We start from the raw sequence: 9,994 nt of genomic DNA, 5'->3' as shown, positions 1-9,994 counted from the left end.
AGGCTTCTCCTGCAATTCGAGATGTGCATGCCATTTGGACAACCAGGCTGAATTCGGTCCTGTGATTTCATAATCAATTTGAGGTGCAGGATTTTTAACATTCCCAGAGTATTTAAATATAATAGGTCATATCGCCAAACCATCTGGGTATGTTTTTTTAATACAGCCAAAATGGAAATAGGAGCCTGTTCAAATGAAGGAGCAGAAGGGGGCCTGCACAGGTGTTAGGGTTTGAATCTGGACTGTTCCCCAAGTCTAAGTATAAGTGTTAAGTACATGGACCCCGTGCATCCAGGGCCCAAGTGGGGTGCAGGCAGCAGTGGATCCTGAGGGCTCTGGCTCACCATGGATTAATCCGTCAAACGGACCACTGGGGGGACTAGTGGAGGAAGTAGGTCACTCGGGTGTGCCTGAGAGGGTTCATCTTCTCCCTGGCCCCTCTCTTTCTATCATCCATCTGTCTTTCTCTCTCTGCTTCCAGCTGCCATGAGCCTACTCTTTCCCCCAGGCACCCTGTGCCATGACGTTCTGCATCGGAGTCGGCAACCATTGGCAGAACCTCTGACGCTGGGAGCCAAAATAATTCTCTCCTCCCTCAGTGCTCTTGTCAGATGAGTGGCCACAGGGGCAAAAGCTGATGGGCACAGTGGGGTTTGGCAAGCAGGGAAGCCACCGACCCCATGAGACAACTGCCTGACGGCACGACGCCAAGGACAAGCAGGCTCAGTCCTGGGCACCGCTGGGCCTGCACCAGCCTGTGGCTCTCCCAGGGCGTCCCCAGACCCTCAGACAGGGTGCCAGGAGGCAGGGCAAGGGAATGTGAGAGGCCCCCTTCCCACCACAGCAGAGGTGCGGCTGGGCACTGTCACCTGCCCTAGACGTGCTCCAGCCTAGAGCACGGAGGAGGCCGGACACCAGAGAGAGGCCCGGCCTCCACTCCAGCAGCGGAGGCCCTGCTCCTCTGAAGAGGGGAGCCAAGAAGCAGCCCAGAGAGGCTCAGCTTTCTGCTTCCTGGGCCTGAACGGAGCCTGGTCTGGGGGTCAAAGCAGAGAAGCGGGGCTGCTGCCGTACCTACCCCTGCTGATGGCCGCGCTGAGGACCTGCAGGGTGGTGTCCAGGGAGCCCAGCCGGGCCCTGGAGGGCACTTCTCTGCCTGCTCTGGTGGGAGGAGTTCTGTGTGTCTGGGCAGGACAGCTGGAAAGAGCTGTAAGGGTCAGGGTCAGGGTTAGGGCTAAGGCCAGGTCAGGGTCCTCCAGTGATTCCTGTTCAAACAGCTAACCCCAGATTTGAGCAGTCGAAGAAGAGGGTGGGCACAGCGACACTCCCTGCAGCCCTGTTGCTGCAGGCCAGCCAGAAAGATGGCCCTCTGCCAGAGACAGGGCTCCCACAGCAGGGCTGAAAGGCCCTGGACTTGGAGACAAAGCAGCTCTAAGGCAAGTGGACAGCTAAGAGGACTGAGCCCCTGGACCCGGCCTCACAGCAGGACATCAAAGGCATGGACTCAGGAGCTGCCTGGGCCCAGGGGTCTCTTTCCCGCCTTGAGAGAGACATCAGACTGCACTCTCCTGGCCACCCCTGTCCTGCTCTTCCCTGTCCTTCCTGCCACCCTCAAGAATAGCAGAGGTGGTGCCTCATAAGTCACAAATCTTAGAACAAAACTGATCCTCCAAAGATTTAAACAAACCAACAAAAATTGGAGGAAAGCCTCAGGTGAAGGCAGGTGCCCTGCAGCCACCCTGAGGTCTGAGCCTGTCCTGCTCAGTACAGACAGACCTCGCTCACCTCGAGCACTGCAGACAGGACTCGCTGGCCTCGGGCCAGCACTGACACAGAGTCTGCAGACGCTCGCCTCAAGCCAGTGAAGCCTTGACTTACTTTGAGCTGGTGGCTTTGGCCAGAAGGACTCCTCCTCTGCCTTCAGGTCCCTCCCTTCCTGATGTGTGTGCAGAGTGGGCGGCTGCTGTTGAAGTCACATCTGGCAAGGTGTTGGAGACCCCAGAGTGTCCTCTGGCACCATCTCCCAGATCCCATGTGTAGGGAAGGGACAAGGCAGGTAGGGTGGTGGGTATTTCAGCACCTGCCAGGAGGCTCCCCCACCCAAAATAATCTCACAGCAGCTGCTATGGGCAGCAGGGGAGCACACGGGACTTGGCGCTAGCTACACAGAAGCCACGTGCACCAAAGTGCTGCTGCCTTTAGCTTTGGGCTCTACTGCAGAGTGAAGAGTGCCCCGAGGGTCCTCAGCGTGCTGAGGACAGGGGCCCAGGCTCCCTCCAGCCTGGCACCTCCACCGGGAAGGGACCCCGAGCTGCCCAGCGACTCCTCCCTCCCCTCCCTTTGTGGCCAGATGATCACATGGTTGTGATGGAATCTTACACCCCAAGAATGACAGGCCACTCTCAGGCCCCGCAAAGCCAGTGCTAACTGGACCCCAATAGCTGTGGCCTTGGGTGTTTGATTCAGAACCCCGCCTACTGTGCCACGTTCCCATGGGCAGCCCTAGCGCAGTGGGGAGTCGGCAGTGCATGTGAGCCAGGAGGCTACATCCTTGGGAAAGGTGCCAGGAGGGTGCTCATAGGGAGCTGCCCCCAGCCTGCGCTTGGCTGTGCTGACCAGCATGGAAGGCCACAGATCCAATGGGATGGGCAGGTGCTGGCTCCACCTCCCACGGCCTTCAGCTGTGGCGGGAGTAAGTGCAGAGTAGAGAACTCCAAGGCTAGCTTGCTGGGCCCCTCCCCTGCGCTCTCCAGGGCCAGCTCTGGGCGCTCCCTTCCGTGTCCTCCACACAGAGCAGAGGCTATGTGGTGCAGGCTGGCGTCTGAGGTGGGGCCTTCTGGGGTGAAGCCCCAAAGCAAGAGCCTCCTGGGTGGGTGAAGGACAGGCAGCTTTGCTCCAGGGCAGGACACAGCCATGCAGGGAGGGGGAAGGTGGTAAGGGAGGCCACTCACCTCCGTGCCACCTGCACCCCTCTCAGCAGGCCTGGTCACTCAGGTGGGTCAGCACAGGCGAGGGGGAAAGATGTCCCTTGTAGTGGCCAACAGGTAGAATGATCAGGTAGATCAGTAAAATCTGACTTCACAGGTCAAAAGTGCATGAGGGCTGGATCCAAGATGGCGGGCCAGAGGGAGGCAGCATTTTGTGTGGCTCCACGCCCTGAACTCAAGTTGTGAGAATACTGCTTCCCTGCTGGCGACATTCCTGCTCCCACGTGGGAATCATGGCCACCGTACCTTCCAGGGTGCCAGACCTCAGCTTCAGAGTAGGTCTCCCAACTACCAGCCCTTGCGAGTAGTTGATCAGGTACCCCAGCGGGCACCATCAGCACCCGCGCTGAACTCTCGGCCAGCACCTGAGCAGAAATCACCAACACCATTCCCACACAGGACATCTGGCAGCTTTCCACACGCAGGCACTCCAGCTGCCACTCCCACGTGGACCCCTCTACCTTCGTGGAGCTCCCGGGGGGCTGCCATCTTGGGACTCTGCAGCCATGGAGATACTGCGCGCAGCGGCCTGCCTGCACCCGGGAACTTCACACAGGCTCTGAAGTCAGCGGACAGCCACCCACTGCAAGAGCTCATCTCTGAACTCATCCTCCAAAGACATCGCTCAGCTCCCGCCACACGACCTGACAGCCCACCGCTGAAAGCAGGCGCCTCCATCTTCAGCCACCGTCATCACCCTCTTCAGTGGGGGGCAACACACAGGTTGAAACTCTGGCCGGCCAGGAACCCAGTTTCTAATCTCCCCTCTCCCCAGGATCCGCTATCCCAGCACAGTGGCACCCTGGTTACCTTCACCACCCTGAGGCTGGAGATACCAGCTACAAGAGACGACCCCGCCTATTGGATGAGAAGAGAAGCAGGAAAGAGATGAATTTCCAATCAAAACAATCCTGTCTCTTCCTTCAGGAGTCCCCTCCATCCCCCTCCCTCCCGTCCCCAACATATGTAAAATCAAGCATTTTGTATGAAGTAGGATTTTGGGACATCTGAATAGGATATTACAGCTGTGTTGTATATGTATATATATATATATTTTTTATTTTAACCCACCAATTTCTACTATTTTAGCATTTTTAATTTTTCTCAATATATATGTGTGTTTGTTTTATGTCCTCTACTGTCTTCCCACTTACTTGTCTACCCCAAGTTACTTCTTCTCCCTTCTCCTGCTACTGACTTTCCTCTTTAGATTTCTCTTTCACACTTGCAGCCTCCTGCACTGGACGGCCTCTGGTCTCTGCAGGGTGGCAGACCACAGGGGCCTGTGTCCACCCGGGGGCTCACCTGCCCCCTCTGGGGCAGACCTCTGGTGCCTCCACGTCCTGGCACACCAGGAGAACCCTGGTTCTTGTTCCACAACAGCAGTGAGTGGCCAGGGCCAGCTATAGCCAGAGGCAGCAGGTCCGGGAGCCCAGGCCCTGCATGGCCTTGCTAAGGGCTGGGATTGGACACCCCCACAGTCCTCTGTGGTCAGAGGTTAATGCCTGGAATGGGAAGAGGGGGTGGGCAGGGTTCCTCCAAGACTGGTGGCTCATTAATTTGAGTTCATGGGTCTGGACATTCTCTCCCTTGAGCACAGAGACCTCAATAATGGCAACTTGCCCAGCGCACACCAGCATCCCTTCACCTGCCCTTAATCAGGCAGCTGGCGGCCAGGCCTTGCTGCCGCACCCTGCCCTCCTCCATCCAGGCTCCTAATTGATTGGGAGGTGATTGATCATCAGCATGTGCATTTGTTTCCCAGAGCCCATTGGGCTGGGTGGTAAATGACGTGCAGGCCTCATTAGGAGCTCCGCAGGCCTCCCCCAGGGTCCAGTCTGCCCGCCTCCCCCTTTGTGCCTCACGAGCAGGTGCCTGTGCCTGTGGGCTCAACCCTGGGATGGGAGCATCCTGCCAGCCTCAGTTGGAGGCAGCTCACGGAGATCCCCCTTCTAGCCTGGCCTCCGAGGTCCCAGTCCCGCACGCCCCCTGGAGCCAGTTCTGCCCCAGCCCTACCAGAGGCCCCATCTGTGCTGGAGTGGCCCTAACGTTGGGGAGAAGGCCACTTGGAGGGAGCTGGGCCAGCACAGTGGACAGAGGTACGGAACCCTTCCCTGGCCTTGCCGGCCTCCATCCTCTGCCAGGTACGGTGAGGCTGTGGAACAAGTCCCCTCCCCTGTGCCACAGGAGCACTGCGAGTTTGTCATCTTACACTTCTGCAGGGCAGAGTCGAGGCGCAGCAGGGCTGGGCTCCTTTCTGGGGGACCCACGGGGTGGGTTACCGGGAGAATGGGGGTTCCCCAACCCTTGCTGCTGTCCTAACCCTAGGACCTGTGTGTGGTCTTGTTTGGACTTAAGGCCTTTCCTGTGTGGTCAGGTTAAGATGAGGCGGTTACAAAATGAGCCTCACCAGAGGCAGCAATCTCAGGCTTCCGACAGTGGTCCTGCCACAGCACATGGGCAGCTGCATCCTGATCACTGGACCCCAGTCTTCCAGAGGAAGCCCATTTGCTTCCCTAAGGACCCAGATTCCACTGGTCTGCACAGCACCTGACCAGCTACACAAAGAGTGGCACTCAGAGAAGCCACAGGGCAGCAGTCAGCACAAGTTTGGGGCCAAGCTCTTGGAGCCTTGGTGGGGAGCATGTGGACATGTCCTGTGGGCTGGGCTGCAGGAGGCCACAAGGACAGTGCCCCTGGTGGCTGTGGCAATGGATGTGTGCACCTTGTGGGCAAAAGAGCACACGTTCAGGTGAAAAGCCCCACCTCCAGACCACATATCTAGTCAGGGGCCATCCGACTGTGCCTGGGGTCTCCTTGGCTCCTGAACAGGGTGGACAGGGGGCCGTCGACAGGTAATCATGGGTCAAGCGGTACCAGGGAACACCCACCACCCAAGACTCAGCCTGTGCCCACCCCTGAGCACTGGTGCGGATTCCTTGTTCATCCTGGAGTGGGCAGCCCAGCCCTGGCAGGAAGCTCATGTGTCTGCAGAAGGGTGGACATTTGCCATGATTCTCCAAGAAGCCCCAGTTTCCTGGAACACTTGGAAAGCATGAACACTTTTACGTGTACTTTGTCAGAGAAAATGTTAAAATGAAAATGAAAATGTCTTCATTTGTGTATACAATGTGTCCATCGCGTGGTACTGTGTATAATTAGAGAACTCAGGGAAGAGACCCCCCGCAGTTTGCTTCCTCTTTACACGGGGGTCTGTTCCCAGGAACTCCAGTCCAGCGCCACTGGGCTCCACTGGCAGCTGAGGATCAACCGGCTGGAGGTGTCTCGGTTCCACAGCTGAACATTCAGGAGGCTCCCCAAGGGAAGCAGAGCCTTCCTCTACCCCTCGCCTGTCCATCCCAGCTCCCTGCCAGCTCCAGACCAACAAGAAAACTATTGTGCTTCCACAACGACTCCCAGTCTGTGACGGTTCCCATCTCAAAGGCAGAGCTGGGAATCCAGAGAGTCCACATCTGAAGAGAAGGAGGAGCCTGTGTCCTGCAGGAGGAGCCGACTTCCATGCAGTGTTTACAGCCCAGAGGGACGGCTCCAGGCTCCTGGGGGACGTGGAAGTCTCAGCCTTGGGGAGCAGGGAGCAGGCCGTAGAGGCACAGGCTTGGGCAGGGCCAGGACTGTCCTCTCTGGCCCCCATTCCTGCCCTCGGAGCTGGGAAAGTTCTCCAAGACGCCCTTGGCCAGGGGCAGGTCTGAGTGGTTTCCTCCAAAATGATTTCTGTGTTTCAACAGGGATTTGCTGGCCACAGGACTAAGCCAGGGGACATTTTGTTGGTGGCCCTTCCAGCAACAGGGCACAGGCTGAAAGGCCATGGCCATCCCAGCTGAGCCGTCAGAGCCCTCCCAGGGTGACCAAGCAAGGCGGCCCCTTTGGGAGGCTGTGGCGTCTGCAGCAGGTCCTGGAGCTCTGACACCTTGGCCTGGCGACAGCCTGTCCAGGAGTGGGCACAGCGCTGCTGGCCTTGCTGCCCTGCTTGCCTGTCTTCGTTAGCCTGCGTGGGGCCAGCCGTCAGCAAGGCTGTGCTCCAGGGCCTGCCCAGGCTCTCCTGGTTCCTGCAAACCAGCTCCCAAGGTGGCATCTGAAAGTGTGCCACGGTCACACAGGCTTGGAGCAGGGACTGCACCGTAGGGGAAGGAGGAGGGGGTCCAGGTGAAAGCAACACAGACTCAAACCAGAGAGGGAAGCAGAGGCAGGGGCCAGCTCCCAGGGGGTGGCAGTGAAGAGTGGAATCGTGCTGAAGTGCCCCAGCGGCGCCTTCCCCAGGCAGAAGCAGCAGCCAAGCTTGGGGTCGGGGGGCAGCATCGTGGTGAGTGGCTCTGGCCCAAGCAGCCTGCAGGAATCCCTCCTGGGCCTTCAGCAGCTCTAAGGCAATGTCTGCACCAGTGGTCACCTGGGTGCAGAGGCAAAGGGACACTAGAGTCCCACAGTGCCCACTCTGCCCCTCCCTGACCCTCCCCACCTGCCTGCCCAGAAGAGCCCCCTGGGCGAACTCTTGGGACCAAGCAGCAAGCTGGAGAGGAGCCATCAACTGGAGACGCTCTTGAGCACCTTCTGTGTGTGGAGCTGCCACGTGCGGGGACTGAGCAGAGCCATGTGCCTGGCCCTCCCTCTGCCTGGGGAAGATGCAGTCTAGTGGGAGGACCCAGGCACAGGCAGCCCTGGGAGGGCAGCCACTTGGCCCCGAGGTGCAAGCTGAGGGTGGGCTGCAGAAAGCGACCTGGGTCCTGGCTGCAGCTCTTGTTCCCCGGCACAGCAACCAGCGTGGTGAGCGGCCTTGCCAAACCCGTGAAAGAGAAGGTGGCCCTCCACTCCTCTGTGCTAATCTCAGCCACGGCTGGAGCACTGGGGGCACTGCTGGATCTGGTGGGCTCAGGCACATGGGGCCTGGCCTGGGCTCAGAGCAGCCCATTAACAGTTCCAAGTGGGCAATGGTCGTGCCAGTGCCTGGCACACGGAGCCCTGTGGGAAGCAGTGATGTGGATCGTGCATCTGATGGCCTCATGGTGGTGGTACACTTGTGCTGAGATTCCCACTGTGCAAAAGTGCAAACGCCCAGCGACACCAGCTCTGACTGCAGACACTGGCTCCTAGGGATGGAGGCTTCTGAGCACAGCAAGATGCCCACAATGTCTCGTCCATGACCTTGAAGCTTCGCAGAAACTTTCTCACAAATGACCTTTTATGTTATCTGTTCTAGTTAGTTATACATGGCACTTTAACACACCATACAGAGAGGGAATATAACTTCTCATTCTTCTGGTTGTACATGATGCAGTATCCTACCAGTCATGTAGTCACATATGGACATTGGGTAAAAATGTCCTATTTATTCTACTATCCTCTCTACTCCCATGCCCCCTCTCTTCCCTTCACTCTCCTCGACCTATTTCAAAGTACCTCTATTCTTCCCTAGCCCACCCCCTCCCATTGTAAATGGCTAAGGCTGTGCAGCAGTCATATTAGAGAAAGCATTCAGCCTTTGGTTTGGGGGGGTTGGCTGATTCCACTTTGCATGATATTCTTCAGCTCCAACCACTTACCAGCAAATGCCATGATTTTATTCTTCTTTAAGTCTGAGTAATAATCCATTATATATATCCATTATATATAATAATCCATTTATATATAATAACCCATATACATATATATGATCACATTTTCCTTATTTCATTCATCTGTTGAAGGGCATCTATGTTGGTTCCATAGTCTAGTTATTGTGAATTGACCTGCTATAAACATTGATATGCCTGCATCACTGCGGTACACTGATTTTAAGTCCTTTGGGTATAAACCAAGGAGTGGGACACTGGGTCAAATGGTTTTTCCATTCCACGTTTTCTGAGGAATCTCCATACTGCTTTCCATAATGATTGAGCCAATTTGAAGACTCTTGAGCAATGTAAGCGTGTACCTTTTTTTCCACATCCTTGCCAACCCCTTTACTGTAGCTTGGATTCTTGATGATTGCTATTTTGACGGGAGTGAGATGGAATCTTACAGTAGCTTTGGTTTGCATTTCTCTAATTGATAGAAATGTTGAACATTTTTTCATATGTTTGTTGATCGATTGTATTTCTTCTGTGAAGTGTCTGTTCAGTTCCTTGATCCACATATTGATTGGGTTGTGGGTGTGTGTGTTAAGTTTTTTGAGTTCTTTATATATCCTGGAGATAAATGCTCTGAGGTGCAGACAGTAAGTATTTTCTCCCTATCTGTAGACTCTCTCTTCACATTATCGATTGTTTCCTTTGCTGAGAAGAAGACTTTTAATTTCATTCCATCCCATTTATTGACTCTTGATTCCTGAGCTTTAAGAGTCTGATCTCTGGATGATGACACCTATAGAATAAATGGGTAGAGTGCTCCGTCAGAGCTCTCTCCCCACAGGTCCCGCCTCCCTCTGAATGTCTGTGTGCTCTTTCTGCACCCCATCACACCTCGCGGGTCATGCAGGTCGCAGCCCGACAGATGACAGCCATCAGAGTCGACGGTGCTGGTCTTAGGTCCCGGGAGCACGCATTCCAGACACCGCGTGAAGCGCTTTAGATACAGTTAATGGTTCATGCCGATCCTCCTGACACCCTTTGAAGCTATTGTCATCCTCAGTTATAGGTGACAACACTGAGGCCCAAGCATTCAGGGGTGGCCAAGGCTGTGCAGCGGTCAGCAGTAGAGCCCTGCCTGGGCCCAAGCTTCCCTGCTTCCTGTGGGTCCTGCCATCTTCCCAGATCCTCTGTGGCGACTGACCCCAGGCACCATGTCCTGCAGTCACTGCCTCTTGCGCCAACTCTGGACCAACATTTAATCAAATGTTTGCAGATTCTGGTCTTGGCATCTGTTCTTCACACCCAGCAACACGGCTGTCGGCCGTCCCACCGCATCTCAAGTGCTCCAATGCAAGCTCTCCTTCCCCAAGGCACAAAAACACCTGTGGGGGGCCCCAGCCAGGCTGCCAGCCCGGAGGGAGCAGTAAGGCAGACCGCAGACACACTGCA

Source organism: Callospermophilus lateralis, chromosome 6, assembly GCF_048772815.1.
Source record: "Callospermophilus lateralis isolate mCalLat2 chromosome 6, mCalLat2.hap1, whole genome shotgun sequence".
NCBI classification, from domain to species: Eukaryota; Metazoa; Chordata; class Mammalia; order Rodentia; family Sciuridae; genus Callospermophilus; species Callospermophilus lateralis.
This window is presented reverse-complemented; position numbering follows the sequence as displayed.